The sequence below is a fragment of the Hemiscyllium ocellatum genome, chromosome 35 (genome assembly GCF_020745735.1).
Source record: "Hemiscyllium ocellatum isolate sHemOce1 chromosome 35, sHemOce1.pat.X.cur, whole genome shotgun sequence".
NCBI lineage: Eukaryota > Metazoa > Chordata > Chondrichthyes > Orectolobiformes > Hemiscylliidae > Hemiscyllium > Hemiscyllium ocellatum.
In genome coordinates, this window is record NC_083435.1 from 39,207,003 (window position 1) to 39,230,066 (window position 23,064).

General features: G+C 41.8%; 2 protein-coding genes across 4 annotated transcripts in view; one reads left to right on the plus strand and one right to left on the minus strand.

Annotated features, from left to right (window-relative positions):
* Nucleotides 1–6,910, minus strand: part of LOC132832995 (zinc finger protein 271-like) — a 38,784-nt gene extending 31,874 nt beyond the window's left edge. For 2 of the 3 annotated variants that reach the window (XM_060851263.1, XM_060851260.1), the window contains exon 1: nucleotides 6,641–6,910. The gene's annotated coding sequence lies outside the window, so the exon portion shown is untranslated. Of the gene's footprint in view, nucleotides 1–4,155; nucleotides 4,184–6,640 lie in introns of those variants that run through there. The other variant, XM_060851262.1, reaches the window with a different exon arrangement.
* The window catches only part of LOC132832641 (zinc finger protein 271-like), an 88,178-nt gene continuing 69,425 nt past the window's right edge, over nucleotides 4,312–23,064 (plus strand). The window contains exon 1 of the mRNA XM_060850722.1: nucleotides 4,312–4,550. The gene's annotated coding sequence lies outside the window, so the exon portion shown is untranslated. The remainder of the gene's footprint in view (nucleotides 4,551–23,064) is intronic.

The following is a 23,064-nucleotide window of genomic DNA, read 5'->3' on the forward strand; positions in this document are numbered from 1 at the left end:
ATCAGGAACTATTTAGACTCCTTCGTAACCATCTCTGGGGATGTTCCATCTCATTGGCTGGGAGAGACATCGTTAATATCGACTCCATGGAGTCTCATGGCTTCAGGTCAAACAAGTTCAAGCAATATTGCCACTGCCTCCCAAATGATGAATGAATCATTCACCATGTTCCTCATCATGAAGGAAGTAGACTAAGGACAGATCCCTAAACTGGATGTCCATGAGGTGCAGTGAGCCATCGGCAGCAGCAGGATTGTATTCCACCACAGTCTCGCAGCCCTCATTCCAGGATTATCATCAAGCCAGTAGGTAGATAGGTCAGGAGCAGCACCGGGGATACTTAAGAATCCATGTTTGAACGTAGTACAGGTTACTATTGAATTGATTCCCACCATCCCAACTGACAACGCGTTCCAAATCAAAGCCACATTATATGAAAACACTTTTCTCCTCAATTTGTTACTTATTCTTCTCTTTTGCAATTGACGTGCGATTGCAAACAGTTTCCCTTTATTCACTCTGTCTAAACTTTTCACGACTTAAAACATCTTGAACATACCACCTCTCTTTTTTAAACTCTAAGGAAAACAGTTCTCACTTCTCCGATCTCTCCATATCATCATTTTCCCACAATCCAGGAACCATTCCAATAAACCTTTTTCATAATGCTCTCAACATTCTATATTAAACATTCTCCAGGCTAACTCAGCCTCTCTCCAACAGACTGACCTGACTATACAGGATTCAGTCTACAGACCAACAAACTGTTTGCAGTCTCACAAAATAGCTGAATGATTAGGAAACAGGTCAATGTAATGCATTAACATGTCTCTGCATCAAATCAGACCCACTCACCTTCTCCCAACACACCAAATTCAAAGTAGAAACTCATTTCTGAGCACTGATTCAGCTCTTTAGCTGGTCACAATGACCACCACCATTAACTTCTGGAGCAACTGCTGCAAAACCTGGAGTGAGGACAGTTGAGTTAAAAGCTCAATATAATCCTGAATCAGGGACTTGGTCATCATGCTGTCCAGGAACAGCAACAATTTGTATTTTTATAGCACCTATAACATTGCGAAAAATCTCAAAAGGCTTAAAGGTATCAGACAAAACTTGGCCATGAGCCAAATGATGGGATATTAGGAGAGATGAACCACCATTTGAACAATGAAATAGGTTTGAAGATGTATCTTAAAGAAAGGGAGAGTGGTGGAGAGGTTTAGTGGGAGATTAAAGCACAGGAAACTGAAGACAATAGTAGTGGAACAATCAAAATCACAAACATTCCAGGGACCAAGAATTGGAAGGGCATATACATTTTAGGGTATACAGTTCTAACACCTCAATGAAAAGATTGTAGATTCACATCACACTTGAAGACTTAAGCACTGAGGATGACACTCCAGTGCAGTAGTGAATCATATGGCACGTGAAGGTCTGGACCCAGGGGTGGGGGACTCTATCTCTGTTCTGCGATCGGTCAATAAACACTAGCAATTTGGTCTGGTTTTGTAAGATTTTACACTTTATTCAATCTTGGCCAGGCACAGGTTGTCCAGTAACACAGAGGTTAAACACTTCTGCGCACATGGCTTAAGACAAAGACATTTTTTATACCTTTTTTTGAGAGAAGTACAGGCCATCATTACAGAGCACATTCAAACAATTACCAATCAATTTTAATGAAGTGACTTTATTGACAGCAACTTAGCCCAATGATATTTCATGGGATCCAACCTTGTTTTCCAACATATAAGTGCTCCTATCTAGTGAACCTAGTCTCTGCACCTGCACTTGCATGGTTAGTTAGGATGGCTAGTAATGTCTTATCTAGTCTAGTTATTTCTGTGCTGAAAAGGAAGCATTGTCTGCTAATCTTTGTTGAGACAGACTATGCTTAGTTCAGCTTTTAGCAGGGTTAAAAGCCATTTTATCTAGCTTTAAGCAGAATTGTCAGTTTGCAGTCTAGAAGCCATTTTGCCATATTATTTGCATTAAGAAGTCATTTTATTGCTGCCTATGTTAGTAAGAGCATATATTGAATGGTTGTTCCTGACTACAACTAGTTACTTAAGCCTGTATTCAGATTTCGGATCCTCACATGGAAACAGAATCTTCAGCTCAACTCATCCATGTTTGCCAGGTTTTCTGAATTAAACTAGTCCTATTTGCCTGCGTTTGGCCCATATTCCTCTAAACATTTTCTATCCATTTACCTATATAAATGTCTTTTAAATGTTGTAAATATACTCGCTTCTTACACTTTCTCTGGCAGCTTGTTCCATATACACACCACCCTTTGTATGAAAACATTGCTCCTTGGGTCCCTTTTAAATCTTTCCCCTCTGCCTTAAAGCTTTGCCCTCTAGTTTCCCTATTCTGGGGAAAAGATGCCAGCTATTCACCTTATCTATGTCCCTCACGATTTTTATAAACCGCTTTATTGTCACCCCTTAGCCTCCTATGCTCCAGGGGGAAAAAAAAGTTCCAGCCTTTCCTTAACTCAAACTCTGCAATCTCAGTAACACTGTGTTGTCAGCAATGCCATTTTTCAGGTGCAGTGTTAATTCAAACCCTCACTATCAACTCTTTGAGGTTACCATTGATCAGAAACTCAACTCATAACACAGCTACAAAACCTGACTCCCCAAAGCCTATCTATCAACTACAAGAAACAAGGCAGGAGAGTGATGGAATACTCACCAATCGCTTGGATAGGTACAGCTCCAATAACACTCAAGAAGTTTGATACCGTCCAGGACAAAGCAGCCTGCATGATTGGCATATTGGCCACAAACACTGATGCTCAATAGTAGCAGTGTATACTAGCTACAAGTTGCACTGCTGAACTTCACCAATGATCCTTAGACAGCACCTTCCACACTTGCAACTACTGCCATTTAGAAGGACAGCAAATATACAGGAACACCACCAATTGCAAATAACCTCCAAGTGATTCACCATTCAGACTTGGAAATTTATCGCAGTTCCTTCACTGTCAAAACCTTGGTATTCCCTAATAGCATTGTGGGTCAACCCATAGCACATGGACTGCAATGGTTCAAAAATGCAGCACACCATTACCTTCTCAGACAACTAAGGAAGGGCAATAAATGCTGGTTAGCCATCAGCACTCTCAAAAGAATTTTTAAAAACTGCAATTGTCAAGAGCACGTAGAGAGCTTTAGGACATCTGTTGGTTGTGAATATCTCTACAAATACAAGACTTGCTTTGTTTCTTTTCCAGAGATAGGGTTTTGGGAGATTTGTGAGGGGTTTAGAAAGTCATGCAGTATCCAGATTCCAATACACAGACAGAACAGATTGATAGTCCACAGGATAACAACCAGTTCCGAACACACAATTCAGTAATAGGAAATCAGTAGGAATATCAGGGGAGTGGTGGGTCATGATCCCAGCAAATAGTACGACTGGACAAAATCAGATCGTAGAAGGAAACCTGACTTGATTTTTATTTTAAGTTTATTAATGTGTTAATCAGTCATAGATATCCACACAAGGCTGTAGATTTTCTTTAGTAACACATCAAAAGTGTATACAAAAGCTATTACAGCACAGTCGATTACTGCCTTGTCAGTCTACTCTTGAGCATTGGCAAAGTGATGGATGATGTGGTCAGTAGTGCTGTCAGTTGATATTTACTCAACAATAGCTTGTCATTGGCGCTCAGTATGTTTGGCCAGGCCCATATGTGTGTGTCTGTGTGTGCCGAGACAACATGAACTGCAGCAGTTTAAAAAAAAGGCAGCTCATTTTCACATTACGTTGCACAATAAATGCTAGTCGAGCCATAGACGTATATAAGCAGTGAACGAATAAAACAATCCTCAATCAATTCCGCCAAGATAATTACACCTCACCTTCTCATGTTCAGGAATGAGCCATCAACAAAACGCAGCCTGGAAATCAGAGGGGAATACCTCCAATAAACACACTCAATATCCAACACACAGCTCCAGTCACACAGTTCAGCACAAAGCACCGAATAAACAGCTCTCTCAGCTGGATCTTCTCAAACAGCATAAGGGACATTTCCACCCCTGACTGCCCACGGGATAGTCAGACTGCCTGAAGATTGGTGTGGATATTATGGGATACAATTTGTATAAAAGTTGCTCCTTCACTCACCATCTCCTCACTTGGTTTTCAGTCCCTTTAGGAAGTGAACCAGCTCTGGAAGAGGAAGAGGAGACAATGGGCAGAGTGGGTGGGCTCTCTGATTGACGTCTCTCACAGTCAATCCAAATATTTCTGGAGCAACATGAGTTTCCTGAAACTTGGGGAACTGACCGGGGAAATGGAGGTGACTTTGAGCAGCAGATCAGGTGGGGATTTAAACTTGTCATTGTCCCATCTGAATTAAACCTCACTTATTGCAGCTGCTGTCTCAGTTCCCCTGGTAAATGTTTGACAGAGATCTCTAGTGTGCACAGGACGAACGGATCACAAGTGAAAAGAACGCCCGAGAGGAGCACGAAACGCTGGGACAAGGATGGGAGGAACAGAAGAGAGAGCGCAAGGGAGTAAGTTTGTATTCTGAGAGTGACTGACAGTGGAGTTGTTCGCTCACCAGTTCGCTTTGTTTATCCCTCAGTAGAAAATAATTAAAGACGTGACAAAACATGAGTGAGCGGTGGCTTGTATAAATAGCAGCATAGACTAATTTGCCAAATAGTTTGTTTTTCACTGTAATTCGATGTCTGTAATTTTCTGTGGTCCTCAGTCACCGGATAATTAATCCAGCATTACTGTAATTCGGTCGCACTACCAAAACGCATTTATTAAAATGTATTTTAATGCCTTCTTTTAAAATTTTACCTGAAAGCTTCAACTGTTCCCAAAAGTCTGGATTTGGATTTGATAGTATTGCCCAGTACTACGGATGATAACTGAATTTGGGTGTGCTGCCTGAGTGAGTGCAGTGTATCTAATTTCCCAGGATAAACTAAAATCCCTTATTCAGCTACACTGAAGCAATATTTTCCTCAGCTTCTAGCATTTCCTGAGTATTGGGCTTTCCTCAAATAATTTTGGAAAAGAGAAAGTCAATCTCTGCTGAATTTTTAATAATGTTCATGAGGTTTTTTTAATATTAAGCGCATTCCAAGGATAAACTGGTGTTTGGCACTTAGTCTGAAAGGCGCAGAGAATTTACAGTCTGCTTTACACTCTCTGGTTGTCTTTTCCATTGCATCATGGTGCCTGGGAAGTTGGGAGGGTGCAAAGCATAAAAAACAGATAGCCCAGTAGTGTGCTCCTGCTCCTGATCACTATCCAGAGTCCTGTTGGAAATACAGGATGTGTGACAGTGAAGTGAGGTAAAATAATGGATCAGCATCTGTTTCTCTTCCCCCTTCCCCCCCTTACACACACACTCACAGGAATAGCAGACTGGCACTCACTGTGGAACAGTCTCTAAGTGAGGAGTCAGCCCCTTCAGCAAAGGAGGAGAAGGAGTTGGAGGAAATCATGTTTCCTTTTTCTGCTTGACAGAGGGATTGCACCATACTACACCAGAGAATACAGAGAGGATTGACAGTGCCAGAAACAACTGCAAAACTGTGGGAAACCATCCAGTTCTTTCACAGCATTGCTCAACACAGAGAAGGTTGGGCAGTGAAACCATCATCTGGAAATCAGTTGGGTCAGGGGAGTTTAGACATATCGTCAGATCTGAAACTGGTCAGAGGTGCGGAGCCTTCCATTAGAACCAACCCTTCCGAAAATCCGGCTGTGGGTGATCAGTCAGTGTGAAGCTGGGACGAAGTGTGAGTACAGTCCAAATGTGGTGAAAGATCCACTCAATCACCAAGTCTCACGGACTATTGACTCAATTCTGCAGGTGAGAGGCTGTGTGAGGAGCAGCTCCACAGCTTCTTGGAATCCCTTAACACAAAATATGCATGTCTTGTACCTTTACAGTGGTGAGATGTCATTTAAGTGTGAGATGTGTAACAAGTGCTTTACAGAATCATCAGGCTTGGTGACACACTGGCGCATTCACATGGGGGAGAAACCATTCACATGTGAGGTGTGTGACAAGTCATTCATGAAGTCTGCAAACCTCCAAACACACCGACGCATTCACACAGGGGAGAAACCATTCAATTGTGGAGTGTGTGATAAATCATTCTCGGACTCATCGGCCTTTCGCAAACACAAACACATTCACACAGGGGAGAAACCAGTCAGGTGTGAGGTGTGCAACAAGTAATTCTCTGACTCAGTCATCGGACCGTTGGCAACACCAACGCATTCATACAAGGGAGAAGCCATTCAAATGTGAGCTGTGTGACAAATCATTCTCACATTCATCAAAACTCCTGCTTCATCAAAGGATCCACACAAAGGAGTAACCTTTGAAGTGTATAGTTTGCAATAAAGCTTCAATCATGCCTTCAAAAAATAGAGACATCACACGATTCACGTGGGAGAAACTGCTGAGTTGCAATGCTTGTAAAAGACTCATCCACTTCCCCGATTTCCCTAAACAGGAGAAGTACATTAGTGAGATATGTGTCAACATATCTCCTGGTTCACAAACACATTCACACAGGGATAAAGCCCTGTCAGTGTGAGGTGTATAATAAAACTTTTTGGAACGTTGTCTTACCTCCATGACCATTAGTGAACCCACATGGGAGACAGACCTTTCCAGTGTGATGTGCGCCAGGAATATTTCACCTAATTCTCTTTCACCAGACATCTTCATATGGACTTGAAACCAGGTCACCTGCTTCTGTTTATCCTCTAGTGCTCACACATGGGAGCTGTCATTCCAAAGCACTAGCTGTCTCAAACCTCTCCCACCAACAATCCAGATTTTTTAAGAGGCCAGTTATATGTTAACCAGATTGTTAAACATAACCATTTGAAGACATTAGTATGTATAAAAGCTCCTGTTTATGCACAAATGCCATTGTTTTTCAGGAACAATCTTTTAGTTACAGGAGGTAGGCAACTTAGGAGAATGTATGTCACAATTTTCCTTGCTATGGGCAATAGGGAAATACATGCGTGAAACATGAAGTTTGATTTAATCTCTCTGTATGAAGATTGTTACAATTCTCATGTTAGTGAAGCTAGGGGAGATCCTTTTCCTCCAAATCCATAAGATGGGTTCATGATTCTTGATCTGTACTAATGTTTGCCAGTTTTGAAGCCCTTGGCTGGTATACCATCAAAGTTGCAGGCTTTGTTGATTGCTTGTTACAGTTGTCCCATTTGTGGTGACGCACTCCTGTACTCTACAACAAGGCGTGGAGGATAGACTACAGGGTATCAGCTGTCCCTGTAGATTTGTGGTTGAGGATATTGAAAATGATTTTTCCAGGATTAACAGATGGAATTGTCATCCTTAAGAAGATTAACACTATCCTATGAATGAAGGGGATTTTGCACATTTCTCTTCAGTCTTTCAATCCTTCTGTTGATTTCAGAAATGATTTTCATGACCATATTGTTGGATTTCTTGGACCTTCTCTTCCCAGCATGTCCCTTACAGTCTGGATTTGTCTTTGGGGATGAGCCTTCAGCTGTCCCCATTTGGTCTGAGTGGTGCAGACATAAGGTACAAATTTGACATGGATTTCAACCTTCCAGATGAACCCCCAACTTGTTATTTGAAGTTCAACAAATCCAAGAAAATTGTTGAGACCAACACCAGAAATTCTTCTTTACATATATTGATGTGATAAAATATTTGACTCAGTAATTTGCGAGGACCTATGGATTATGCTCCAATGATTTGAAGGTCCCAGAAATGACATCACAACCCTGCAACTGATTCATGATGATATGACTGTAATCGTCTTGAGTGGGAGATCTGAAACAGAACCTTCGAAATCCAGACTGATGTTAAGCAAGGCCATGTGATAGTCACCATTCTATTTACGATCTATCTGACAATGATCATTCACCTCATCGAAGATCAACAGATTTGACTTGATTTGATTTATGATTGTCAAGTACTGAAATACAGTGAAAAAAATATTGTTATGTGTGCTAATCAGACAAATCATGCCTTACATAAGTACATCAGGGTAATAGTACAGAATACAGAATACAGTATAGTGTTACACCTACACAGAAGTTGCAGAGAAAGATCAACTCTAATACATGAGAGGTCCATTCATGCGTCTGATAACAGTGGTAAAGAAGGTATCTTAAATCTGTTGGTATGTATTTCCAAACTTGTGTATCTTCTGTCCAATGGTAGAGGGTGGAAGAGGGTATAATTGGGGTGGGAGATGTCTTTAATTATATTGACTACTTTTCTGAGGCAGCAGGAAATGTAGACCAAGTCAATGGAAGGAAAGCTGGGTTTCATGATGGACTGGGCTGCATTCACAATGCTCTGTAATTTCTTGTGGTCTTCGGCCAAGCTGTGATGCATTTGGATTGGATGCTTTCTATGATGCATTTATAAAAATCGGTAAAGATTCATTGTGGACATGTTTAATTTCTTTAGCCTTCTGAATTGAATTTGAATCTGAATTCAAATAGTAATATTTACTAGGAATTATTACTATTTGAATTTAAAGCTCTCAACCACCTTCTTTGCACATTGATACAGACAGGGGTGACCAACTCTTTGTTTTGCTAACATTGAGGGAGAGATTGTTGCCTTTACACCATCCCACTAAGCTGTCTCTCTCTTCCTGTACTCAGTTGTTGTTGTTTGAGATCTGACCCACTATGGTGGTGTCATCAGCAAATTTTATAAATAGACTTAGAGCTGAATTTGGCAACACAGTCATAAGTGTACAAGGAGTACAGTAAGGGGCTGAGTACGCAGCCTTGCGGGGCACCGGTGTTGAGGATTATTGTGGAGTAGGTTTATCCTCACTGATTATGGTCTGTGGGTCAGAAAGTCGAAGATTCAGTTACAGGGGAGGGAGCAGAATCTTCGGTCTTGGAGTTTGGAGATGAGTTTTGTTGGAATTACAGTGTTGAAGATGAAGCTAAAATCAATAAATAGAAGTCTGATTTAGGTGTTCTTGTTATCCAGATGTTCTGGGGATGAATGTAGGGCCAGGGAGATGGTGTCTGCTGTGAATGCCCTCTGAGTGTTAAACACTATCTCAATGAGAAACCTCTCTGCCAAAATTAACTCATAGATATTATATACAGTTTGTAAATCTGTTGCAGACTGGATGATGACATTGCAAACTATTCTCAATATCTTCAATTCTCCATACAAGAAACTCACCGTGTCCTTGAATATTGTCAGAACAAAACTCACATTGGTACATACCTGATCACCAAATATTCCACTTCTCATTGTGTGAAGATAGAGACCCTGGAATATATGAGTACTTCCAAGACCTTGGTAGCCTCGTCTCTCAAAAGGTCACCATTGATGAGGTGATTTAACCATGGATCAACTGTGACAGTTCAACCTTTAACAGAATACAGCAATGAGAATTTGTCTGCATCAAATGCTGCCTTTGGTCAGAATGGAAACAAGGGTTATATTGGGAATGAAGGTGCTTAAACCATGTTAGGAATTAGAAAGTCATTTCACCTGGGGGAACAGTATCTTCCAGGAATGGGAACTGATAAGTTTATGGACCATGTGATCAGTCTGACCAATTCAATCCAATACCCTCACAATGATTTCCACAACAAGACCTGACTTATCCCATCATTTGGCCAGCCACTAACCTGACAAGACAACTTTCCAACCTGCAACTAAGTATTCCAGCCATCTGCCCACTCTTCTCACTGTCACATTGTTCACCTACCACTCTAGCACCATACATCACTCACTTAACCACACAGTTGTCGGAAATTAGGTTCTCGTTTAAAACTCTATGCTTATTGTACTCCAAATTTAATATTTCCATGTAGCATGAGACCTAGTTTAACAATGTTACAGTAGGAACTGGCCTACTAGCTTAATCAAAAAATGTATTGTGCACCATGCTACTCTATTATGAGCATTATGCATTAAAAAGATAAAAAGAATTTGTCCTTAGAAGGAATGAAAACTTTCAAATGAAGGTGACAAGGAGATAATGGTCTTTTGAGATCACGAGGAGCTGTCCCATGGTCATTAGTCAAAAGGATTCAGACAATTGACTGACAAGGCGTTAGTTACCTGCCCCTAGAAATAGAGTGTATTGACAAGTGCTCAGGGACAGAAGAGTTGCTCATCACGTACTCATCATCAGTCAGACTTCTGTAGACAGCAGTCCTAATTGTATGGTCTGCACTGAGGGGTACTCATCAGGCAGATCCTGTAGACTGCAGTTCTAATTGGGTGTCCTCATCAAGCAGTCCTCAGAGAACTTTTTCCTGAAATGAACCAGAAGAAGAGGAGGAAGACAGAAGGAAGAGTTCCTGAACACTTCAGCTAGAGAGCAGGATACTGGCACATTCCACACCAACAGCTTTGTTTGTTCTTTAGTATCAGTGAACTATCCCCAGTTGTACCAGCTGTATAATTTCTTTATCTAATTAACCAATGTATCATATCTAAACTGCTGTTTTTGAACAAACAACTGTCAGAAAATTGCTTACAAATTGTTAACTGCCCATATGAAGTAACTGTGATTACCAAATTAAGACAACTTATTCATTCATCTATACTGACCCATTCACACTGAACAATTAGTACTACCATGGCAGTTAGTATTATTTAGTGCTGTCTCCTGTGCTGATGCTGTTTGTTACTTTCTATATGGATTCCTGTTGGGAATTCTGTTGATCGAAGTCTGGCCTTTTTCAACATGTCCAGTTATGGTAGCTTTCTAGTGTTCTATCAAATACAGCTGATTGGAGGTTTGCAGCCATACTTCCTAAGGTGCCCCGTGCAGCTGGAACATAACTTCCGCAAGGACACAGTTGGCTTTCTGGAGGTGAAATTGTATGCAGTCTCTTGTGTTCAGGATGGCCATGGAGTAATTGGTCATGGAGTTTTGGCAGAGGATAGTAGGACCACGGGAACTTGATGTGGTCCGTTCAGATCAAGTGATAGATTAATAAACCAATTGGTATATCAGGGAGGCTCAAGTCTTTAACTTGAACTTGAGAAACAATGAAATTATCCCAGAAGGACTAGGGTGAAGGTAAACTTGTGTACAAAAGTTAAATGATGGATATGAAAGTTAAATCAGATTGAAAGCTATAGGAGCATTGTGGTGAATGGAGGGCAAAAGAGCAGAGAGTTGGGAATCACAAAGCACTGTCCAACTCACTTGCAGGAAGGAGTAAGGTCTTCCAGGAGTGGAAACTGATTGGTCCATGAACCCACAGGATCAGTGGATCTCTGTTACCATTGGTGGGTTTGAATGATGGAAATAAGTTCCATCCTATAACACTAAAATTTGGTGTCATGTCTGACCATTGGAATTGGGAGCCAGACTAAAGCAGAGAGAATTTAAAGAAACCTCTAGGTAATATTCTGAGAGTTTCCTCTGATGTGAGTGTGTTTGTTAGTAAAGTGAGCCAGCTCTCAGGAGTGATTCTGGGATTGAATTGGACTGTGCTTAGGGATGGGAATTATAGACAGAACCTCCGAAGGTGATGGGTGTTTGAGTAATACCATGGAGAATGTTTGAACTCTCCTGTCTGGGAGGACTGCTATCCTAAGTGTGGTGAGGGAGTAGAATGAGACTGTATAGACCTGAGTTCCCTCAGACCATCACACCTCCAAGTAATAACATTGTGAAATATTCTGGTTAAGGAAAAGGAGACATGTCAAGTATAGACAGCTGAGATCGAGTAAATCCCTGGAGGAGTATATGGGCAGGAGGAGTACTCTCAAGAGGGAAATCCGGAAGGCAAAAAGGGGATTTGACATAGCTTTTGCAAATAGGGCTAAGGAGAATCCAAAGAAATTCTGCAAGTACCTTAAGGACAGAAGAGTAACTATGGAGAGAATAGGGTCCCTTAAAGATCAACAAAGCAGTCTGTGTGGAACTGCAGAAGGTGGGTGAGATACTAAATGGGTAGTTTGGATCAGTTTTTACTTTGAAGCAGGTTATGAAAGCTAGAGGATTTGGAGAAATAAATAGTGATATCTTGAAAAGTGTCTGTAATACAGAGGAAGAGGTGCTGAATATCTTAAAATGGATAAAGGTGGATAGATTCCTGGGACCTGATCAGGTGAATCCCAGAGATTTGTGTGAAGCTAGGGAGGAGTTTACTGAGATATTTGTATCATCAATAGCCATGAGTGAGGTGTTGGAAGACTGGAGGTGTTGCCACTATTTAAGGAAAGTGGGAAGGAAAAGCCAGGGAACTCTAGACCAGTGAGCATAATGTCAGTGATGGGTAGGTTGTTGGAAGGGATTCTGAGGGACAGGATTTACATGTATTTGTACAGGCAAGGAATGATTAACGATAGTCAACATGGCTTTGTGTGTGGGAAATCGTGTCTCACTAACTTGATTTGAGTTTTTTGAAGAACTGACAAAAAGGATTGATGAAGGCAGATGAAGGCAGTCTATAAGACTTCAGCAAGACATTCAACAAGATTCCAGAAGATAGTTAGCAAGGTCAGATCACATGGTATACAGGGAGAGGTAGCCATTTGGATACAAATTAGCTTGAAAGATGGAGAGTGGTGGTGCAGGGTTGCTTTTCAGACTAGAGGCCTGTGACCAGCAATGTACTGCAAAAATCGGTGCTGGATCCACTGCTTTTTGTCATTTATGTAAATCATTTGAATGTGAATACAGGAGGTTTGGTTAGTAAGTTGACACCAACATTGGTGGTATAGTGGACAGTGAAGGTGGTTATCCCAGAGCACAATGGATCCTTGATCAGATGGACCAGTGGGCTGAGAAGTGGCATATGATGTTTAATTTAGATAAATGGGAGGTGCTGCATTTTGTTAAGGAAAATCAGGGCAGGACTTCTACACTTAATGGTAAGATCCTGGGGAGAGTTGTCAAACATAGGGACCTTGGGGGTGTAGATGCATAATTCCTTGAAAGTGGAATTACAAGTGGACAGTGAAGAAGGCATTTGGTTCGTTTGCCTTTATTAATCGGTGCACTGAGTATAGGAATTCAGAGGTCGTGTTGTGGCTGTACAAGATATTGGTTAGGCAAATTTTGGAATACTGCATACAGTTCTGGTTTCCCTTCTATAGGAAAGATGTTGTGAAACTGAAATGGGTTCAGGAAAGATTTACTAGGCTGTTCCCACGGTTGGAGGGTTTGAGCAATAGGGAGCGGCTGAATAGGCTGTGGCTATTTTCCCTGGAGCATCGGAGGCTGAGGGGTGACCTTATAGAGGGGCATGAATAGGATGAATAACCAAGGGAAGGGAGTCCAAAACTAGAAGGCAGGTTTAAGGTGAGGGGAAAGATTCAAAAGGTACCTAAGTGGCAATTTTTTCTTGCAGAGGGCAGTGCATGTATTGAATGAGCTGCCAGAGGAAGTGGTGAAGGCTGGTACAATTACTACATTTAAGAGTTAAAAATCACACAACACCAGGTTATAGTCCAACAGGTTTAATTGGAAGCACACTAGCTTTCGGATCGACACTCCTTCATCAGGTGATTGTGGAGGGCTCGATCGTAACACAGAAACCCCAGTCCAACACTGGCATCTTCAAATCATGATTACATTTAAGAGGCATTTGATGGGTACATGAATAGGGAAGATTTAGAGGGATATTGGCCAAATGCTGGCAAATGGGACTAAGATTAGGATATCTGGTTAGCTTAGACAAGTTGGACCAAAGGGACTGTCTCCATGCTGTACATCTCTCTGACTTTGAGATCTATTCTACATTTATTTGGAAAGATATGAGCGTCTAATTTACCTGAATGTTAGTAACTCTGAAAGCATATTGGAGTGTCAGCCTGAGTTCTCTAGTCATGGTGTGATAACTGAAACTAGTACATTCTAATTCAGAGATGAGCATGTGAACTATATCACTGCTGATAATTTTTCCTATTCCCATAAACAGGCGGCCTGAAATTTGATTTGAAGTGGTAAATAGTTAGAGCTGTAGTTATCAGTGTTGCCTTTGTCTGGGTTCCAGAAGCTGTGAAAGATGGTAAAATCTCTGGTATCAGCTGGAATGGCCATTTGAAGGGATGGTCTTCAGTCAGTCCTGCTGATGGACCGCTCTGATTTCATTCACTCAGGAAAGTTCTATTGTTTGAATACTATCAGAGATAAAACTTGATGAATAACCTATTCTTCCAAGGAAGGCTCCCTGTTAGTTTGAGTGAGCATTTTGAGCATGTTTTCATCCCCTATCTGACCTTGCCCAATCTATGTCATCTCTCTCAATTCATAACCCATAACCCTCTGATGCAGGCTCAAGCCCCTCTACTTCTGTTATCCAATTTGATTCTCTCTCCTGTACATGTGCTGATCCCATCGATGTATGTTATCACTGCCTTGTTACTGTGGGTCTGCCTTTTCTGATCTGCTGTCAAAGCCTACACATTTCATACTGATGATATCAATTTGAAAACTTCCAAGGATGAAATATACAATTTCCACACGTGAAATCTGTCAAACATTTTACCAGGAGAACTGAGATACCAGCTGAAGTAAGTGAGATTTTATTCAGATGGACTATGACAAGTTTAAATTCCAACTTGACCTGTTGCCCAAAGTTGCCTCTGTATCACTGGTCAGTTACCCAAGTTTCGAGAAACATTTTTGTACACATGGAGCAATATGAATCTTGAACTATCTTCCAAGTTGTGTGTAAAATGGCTACTGCACACAAACCTTTATTTCTAGGCCTAAACATTACAGTGATATGGCAAGCAACAATGTATAACATTTTGAAGGAAAAAGTATCCTCTTTAAGTCACTCCACAATGTGTAGAAAGAAAATTATGACGTGAACAAAAAATTGTTCCTTTTAAACTGTTCTTACACCATACAGTGCAGGGCAGCATTGTGACTCAGTGGTTAGCACTGTCACCTCATACCGCTGGGGGTGTGAGTTTGATTCCACCCTTGGGCATCTGACTCTGTGGTATTTGCACATTCTCCCAATGTCTGTACGGGTTTCCTCTGGGTGCTTTGGTTTCCAAACAGGTATTATTCAGGGATGTGTAGGCTAGGTGGATTAGCTATGAGAAATGCAGCATTATGGGTATAGGAGTGTGTCTGGTGGGATGCTCTTCTGAGGGTTGATGTGGGCTGCATGGCCTGTTTCCACATAGTAGGGACTCTATGGTTACACAGCTTTCCACACATAATCTTTAGAGTATTAAGGTCTTTTACAGTGCATTGGTGATTGTGGTTGGCTGTCCCTCCATTGCCTAATGTTTACTTTGTTGATTTTACCTCTGTGTAAAATGCTGTTGTTGTAGTGTTTTTTTAATCTTGTTCATAGGATAATGTTGCCTCGGGCTAGGCTAGCAGTTGATGCAGAATCCCCAATTGCCCTAGAAAAGATGGTGAGTTGCTTTCTTCAACCACTTCAGTTTATTTGGGTATATGTTCACCCATGATGCTGCTAGGAATGATTTTTTGCCTGTGGTAATTGTTGCTAACCTACCGCATTTGTAAGGGAACTGTTGACTTTTGGGACCGAGCTCAATTCCTTACTTAGTTGGTGATGTCGATCTGCCTGATCAGCCCTTAGCATACATAGATATTTGGGTTAGTGAAAATTGTTCAATTTCACCATGAATGATTTGAGGTGACAATCTTCCTACGTAGGTCCTGTTGAACTCTGACTGACTCTCCACCTCTCAACACTGGCAATAATTTGGAAGATTCATTCAAGTGGTATTTGGCTTTCGGTCATTTCACAACGATCTGCTCACTCACTCCTATTACAATTTCTGGCCTGAATAGTATTTAAGCTCATGATTTAGTCTTGGTGTGTCATGACATTGTCTGACAACTTTCCATGCCTTCAGTGTCTTTGTTTCTCTAGTCTATGTACATATCTTTGCTGGACCTAGTCAATATTTTAATGATCAATTTGTTAATTTTCATTCCTATTTGTCTTTCAATTGGACTGGGATATTGTGGAGGTGATGTGTGGTGTTGAATTTCCCAATCATTCAGCAAGTGGATTTGTGAATTGAGGTCACTGTCACTGATCACATTGTCAGGAATGTCATGACTGAAGTGTGCTTTCAGGCAAAGTGCAATCTCACTGAGACTCATTGATATCAGCTGCTTTAACGCCCCATCATCTAATTAGTAGCCAAGATAATCACTTCCAGTGAGATTCAAGAGGTTCTGGATGTAGATTTGCTCACTGAGCTGGAAGGTTCATTCTCAGACGTTTTGGCATCATATTAGGTAACATCTTCAATGAGCCTCCGGATGAAGCATTGCTCATGATTCCTGCTTTTTACTTATATGTTTGAGTTTCTTTGGGTTGGTGATGTCATTTCCTATGGCGATGTCGTTTCCTGTTCTTTTTCTCCGGGGTAAATCTGGTCTAAGGCAACGTGTTTGTTGATAGAGTTCCGATTGGAATGCCATGCTTCTAGGAATTCTCGTGTGTGTCTGTTTGGCTTGCCCTAGGATGGGTGTGTTGTCCCAGTCGAAGTGGTGTCCTTCCTCATCTGTATGTAAGGATATTAGTGAGAGCGGGTCAAGTCGTTTTGCGGTTAGTTGATGTTCATGTATCTTGGTGGCTAATTTTCAGCCTGTTTGTCCAATGTAGTGTTTGTTACAGTCCTTGCACGGTATTTTGTAAATGACATTAGTTTTGCTTGTTGGTTGGGTGGGATCTTTCAAGTTCATTAGCTGCTGTTTTACTGTGTTGATGGGTTTGTGGGCTACTAATCATACCCCTTGGACAAACAAGCAGAAAACTAGCCACCAGAATATATTAACAGCCACTAGCCACAAAACGACATGATCCTTTCTCACTATATCCTTTCATACAGATGAGGAAGGACACCACTTTGACTGGGACAACATATCCCTCCTAGGACAAGCCAAACAGAGACACACATGAGAATTCCTAGAGACATGGCATTCCAACCGGAACTCTACCAATAAGCACATTGACTTAGACCCGATTTACCACCACCTGAGAAAAAGAACAGGAAACGACATCACCAACCCAAAGAAACTCAAACATATAAATAGAAAGCAAGAATAATCAGCAATGTTTCATCCAGAGGCTCACTGAAGATGTTACCTAGTATGGTGATGAAATGTTTGAAAATGAATCTTCCAGCTCAGTGAGCAAACCTCTATCCAGAACCTCAAGCTGAGCTACAAATCTTCTCAAAACCCACTAGATTCAAGAGGTCTGCTCCAAGCTTCATTCATGGGTTGTTTGGGAAGTGAACAGTCGTGAACAGCTCTTTATTTTGTTTACTCTGTTCATTACAAGCACTGCATTAGTCCTTCATTTCATTGTACATGTTTGGCCAGTACAGCACTCCTCTTACTTTCCTCAGACTAGACTCTATTCCCTGATGGTATACATAGCATGTGTTTCAGCATTTTCCTCATCTCTTTAGGGATAACGACTCTACTTCCTTTGTACAAGGCAATTATAATGGATGAAGTAAGTTGGTAGGATGGCAATACTAATGAAATAAGTGGACAGGATGGTAGCTAGGGGAGAAAGGTGAACAGTCGGGAGGATAATTGGGTCAATAGTGTTGCCAGGACAGGGAAGGTCAGGTCAGTTCAGTTTAGTTTGGTGATTTTAGGTGAGTGCCCTAGACAGGGAGAGTTTTGAAGATTTAATTATTTACTTATTCAAGAGTTAAACTGTTCCTGTCTAACAGTACTCAGATAAGCATGTCATAACTATCTGGAGTCTCAAACTAACCAAAGGTGGAAACTTTTTCAGCGGTCCTGGGAATACAGGAAAATTATCTGTCAGAAGTTCAAATTCTCTGAAAACTTCCCACAGAATTGTGGATGTTGGAATTGTGCAGAATACCAATGCATATCTTGGGTCGCACATCCAGTTTTCGATTATCAAAGATGGTGGGAGATCTTGCCTATTGTCTCTGCTGGTTGATGACTCCTAGAGCATTTCGTGCTGCATTGTCTTGTTGAATCTGGAATATTTCACACTGTGTACTAGCATCACCTTTCTTCAGTAGCTGTCAATGGCATATCATGATGTATATCTGCTTCCCTTGTTTGTACTTCACCTCCCAGTGATAGCTCTACAAATAAAGTAACATAATGTGCAAATGTTTTGGAACAGGTGGCAGTGGTTTGAGAAAGATGATCTGAATTGGCTTGTGGTCAGACTCCACCATCACTTTCTCTCTCAATAGGTGTTATTGGAAAGTTCACAAGTAAAGACAATATCCAGTCTCTCTTTCTCAATCTGTGTAGTGTTGTTCAGTTTGTGTAAACCCTCTGGGTACAAACACAGCGGGTTGTCCTCACTGCCTGGGGGTTACTCCAAGTCCTGTTTCACTGACATCACACTGCAGGGTGACTCCATTGTTACATCATCATCCCTCAGCACTGGTGATGTCATCACTAGTTGCTTGATGGGAGTGAAAACAGCTTCTTGATTCAATATCCCAATACCATTTGCAAAGACGTTCAAACTTTAAGAACAAATTGAGCAAACATTTGTTTAGTTAATTCTGGTGTGGTTTATATGTTATGATGTGAACAAAAAATTACTGTAAACATCCTGCACAGTGCGACTGGGTAAGGTTTACACTTGGATAACAGATTAGGTCAAAATGTAGCTAGGTAGTACCTTTGTCAGTTCACCAATGTGTTAAAAGGTAAAACAACTGTGTCAAAGCTTTATTTCAGAACTTACACTGATAGAGTTTCTCCCCTGTGAGAGTACATCAGTGGACCAGAGGCAACTTGTGAAAGCCCAATCATAAACATTTCACCTGAACAGTTTCTCCCCTGTGTGAATCCTGTGGTGTCCCAGATGGTCCTCATAAAAGGTTAATCTCAAACCTCACACTTCAAGGGTTACTCCCCTGTGTGGATCTTCTGATGGAGTAGAAGGTTCCAGGACCTTGAGAATGATTTATCACACACCTCACATGTAAACAGTTTTGAACCTGTGTGAATGCGTTGGTGTCTGCGGAGCGCTGACAAATATGAGAATGATTTGACACACACATCACACATGAATGGTTTCTCTCTTGTGTGAATGCGTTGGTGAGTGCGGAGATTTCCTAACTGTGAGAAGGATTTGTCACACACCTCACATCTGAATGGTTTCTCCCCTGTATGAACACGTTGGTGCATGAGGAGGGTCGATGACTGAGAGAATGATTTGTTGCATACTACACAAACAAACGGTTTCTCCCCTGTGTGAACAGGGCGATGATTCACTAAACCGGATAACTGTGCAAAACTTCTATTGCATACTTCACATTTGAACGGCTTTTCTCCAGTATGAATACGTCGATGATTCACAAGTGTTGACATCTGTGCAAAAGCTCGGTCACACACTTCACATTTGAATGGTTTCCCTTCCATTTAGCTGCCTCTGTGTTAATGATTGCACAATATCTTGTATGTTAGATGTTCTTATGACCTTGTGCAGCTCTCCTCAAATACATTCTACTTCAACACTTCCTTCATCAGTCAGTGGTTCATGAGGGGTCAATGATTGATAAGCTCTCACCACACTTGGAGACACTCACACTCTTCCCAGACTCACCCTAACTGAACCCTCAGAAAGGGTGGTTCTGATAGCAGGCTCCACACCACTGACCACTTGCAGATCTGGTGATATGTCAAAGTTTCCCAGAACCAACCAATTTCCAGATGATGGTTTCACTGCCCAACCTTCTCTGTGCTGAGCAATGCTGTTAAGGGACTGGATGTCTTCCCTCAGCTGTTCCTTCGCACTGGTCAAGAACTCTCTGTGGTAACAGTCTGCTCTGTAAAAACGGGAAAAGGAAAGATGATTTTCTCCAACTCGCCCTCCGGCCTTGGTGAAAGTGCTAACTTGCAATTTAAAGCAAAACTTTATACTTCCACAGATGTGGGTGATATTGGCTGGACCAGCATTTGCTGCCTATCCTTAACTGCTCCGAAGGTGGCGGTGGCAGGCTGCCTTCTTGAACCACTGTAGAACTTTGGATATAAGAATACCCACAATGCTGTTGGGGTGGATGTCCAGGATTTTGACTCAGCAACACTGAAGGAATAGGGATATACTTCTAAGTCAGGATGTTGTATTACTTGGTGGGGACCTGAAAGAGGTGACTTTGTCCTTTTAGATGATACAGGTTACGGCATTAGAGCATGCCGTCATAACTGGCTTGGTGAGTTACTGCCATGCATCTTGTAGATACTACACATTGCTGCTACTGTATGTTACTGGTGAAAGGACTGAATGGGACCCAGGTCTTTAGCACAGAGCCTGTCCCTGTTGCACAGAAAGGAAGGAGGGAAAGGAGGAGAGTGTTAGTCATTGGGAACTCAATAGTTAGAGGCTCAGATAGAAGGTTTGTTGGGAACAAATGAGACTTGTGATTGGTGTGTTGCCTCCCAGGTGCCAGGGTCCATGACATCTTGGATCGTGTCTTTGGGGTCCTGAATGGAGAGGGTGACCAGCCTCAAGTCGTGGTCCATGTAGGTACCAACGACAAAGGTAGAAAGAGGGATAGGGATGTAAGGCAGGATTTCAGGGAGCTATGGTGAGAGCTGAGAGCTAGAACAAACAGAGTTATTACCTCCGGTTTGTTACCCATGCCACGTGATAGTGAGGGAGAGATATTAGCTGAACACGTGGCTGCAAGGATGGTGCAGGAGGGAGGGTTTCAGATACTTGGATAGTTGGAGCTCATTCTGGGGAAGATGGGACTTGTACAAACAGAACGGTCTTCACTTGAACCAGAGGGGTACGAATATCCTGGGTGGGAAATTTGCTGGTGCTATACGGGTGGATTTAAACTAGCTCAGCAGGGGAATGGGAACCTGAGGTGTAGTTGCAGTGCACAGGAGGATGAGAGTAGGAAGGACAGGGACAGGATTTCAGGGTCACAGGAATGTGCTGGCAGACAGCAAACTGGTTTGAAGTGTGTCTATTTCAATGCCAGAAGTGTCCGAAATAAGGTAGGTGCAGCATGGACAGATACCTGGGACTTTGATGTTGTGGCCATTTTGGAGACATGGATAGAGCAGGGTGAGGAATGGATGTTGCAAGTTCCAGTATTTAGATCTTTCATTAATAGGCAAGAAGGTAAAATAGGGGGAAGCATGGCTGTGTTAGTCAAGGATAGTATAACAGTGGCTGAGAGAACTTTTGATGAGGACTCATCTATTAGTGGGGGCTGAGGTTAGAAACAGGAAAGGAGAGGTCACACTGCTTGGAGTTTTTTATAGGCCTCCACACAGTTCCAGGGAGGTGGAAGAGAAGATTAACAAAATTATTCTGGGTAGGAGTGAAAGGAGCTGAAAATGTATTGCTGGTTAAAGCACAGCAGGTCAGGCAGCATCCAAGGAACAGGAAATTCGACGTTTCGGGCCAGAGCCCTTCATCAGGAGTGAAAGGAACAGGGTGGTTACTATGGGGGACTTTAACTTCCCCAACATTGACTGGAAATGCTGTATTTAGTACGTCGGATGGATTAGTTTTTGTCCAATGTGTACAGGAGGGTTTCCCGACACAGTACGTTGAAGGGCCAACAAGAGGGGAGGCCACACTGGATATGGTGCTTGGTCACGAATCAGGCCAGGTGTTTGACTTAGTTGTAGGTGAGCACATTGAAAAGAGTGACCATAATTCAGTTACATTTAGCTTAGCGATGGAAAGGGATAGGTACATGCCACAGGTCAAGAGTTGTCGAGGGGGCAAGGGGAATTATAATGCGATTAGGCAAGAATTAGGATGCATAGAATAGGGTAGCAAAATGGAGGTGATGCAGACTATGGAAATGTGGTTTAAGGAACAGACATTGCGTGTCCTTGATAGGTCTGTCCCTCTCAGACAAGGAGGAAGTGATAAGGTAAGGGAACCGTGGTTTACTAAAGAAATTGCACCTCTTGTTAAGCGGAAGAAAGAGGCTTATGTAACATTGAGATGAGATGGTTCAATGAGGCGATGGAGAGTTAAAGATTAGCGAGGAGGGATTTAAAGAGAGAGTTAAGAAGAGCAAAGAGAAGACACGAGCAGTCTTTAGCAAATAGAATAAAGGAGAATCCTAAAGCTTTCTATAGATATGTGAGGAATAAAAGGATGATTAGGGTAGGAATAGGGCCAGTCAAAGACAGAAGTGAGAAGTTGAGTGTGGACCCTGTGGAGATTGGAGAGGTGCTAAACAAACATTTCTCATCGGTTTTCACTTAGGAAAAGGAGAATGTTGGAGAGGAGAAGAATGAGGTACGAGATATTAGACTAGAAAGGATTGAAGTTAGTTACGAATAGGTGTTATCAGTTCTAGGAGTGAAAGAAGACAAGTCCCCTGGGCCGGATGCGATTTATTTGAGGATTCTCTGGGAAGCTAGGGAGGAGATGGAAGAGCCTTTGGCTTTGATATTTGAGTCTCCATTGTGTACAGGTTTAGTACCAGAGGACTGGAGGATTACAAATGTTGTGTCCTTGTTCAAGAAGGACAGTAGAAATGACCCAGGTAATTATAGACCATTGAACCTTACTTCTGTTGTAGGAAAGGTTTTGGAAAGGATTATAAGAGATAAGATTTATAATCATCTAGCAAACAGCAATTTAATTTCAGATAGTCAACATGGTTTCATCAAGGGCAGGTTGTGTCTCACAAACCTCATTGACCAAGCATGTAAATGAGGGTAGGCCAGTTGACCTGGTATATGTGGACTTCAGTAAAGCCTTTGATAAGGTTCCACATGGTAGGCTGTTGGAGAAAATGCAGAGGCATGGAATTGAGGGTGATTTAGCAGTTTGGATTGGAAACTGGCTTTCTGAAAGGTTACCTCAGATTACAACAGGATCTGGACCAGATGGGCCAATGGGCTGAAAAGTGGTAGATGGAGTTTAATTAATATAAATGCGAGGTGCTGCATTTTGGGAAAGCAAATCTTAGCAGGACTTATACTCTAAATGGTAAGGTCCTAGGGAGTGTGGCTGAACAAAGAGACCTTGGAGTGCAGGTTCATAACTCTTTGAAAGTGGAGTTGCAGGTAGATAGGATAGTGAAGA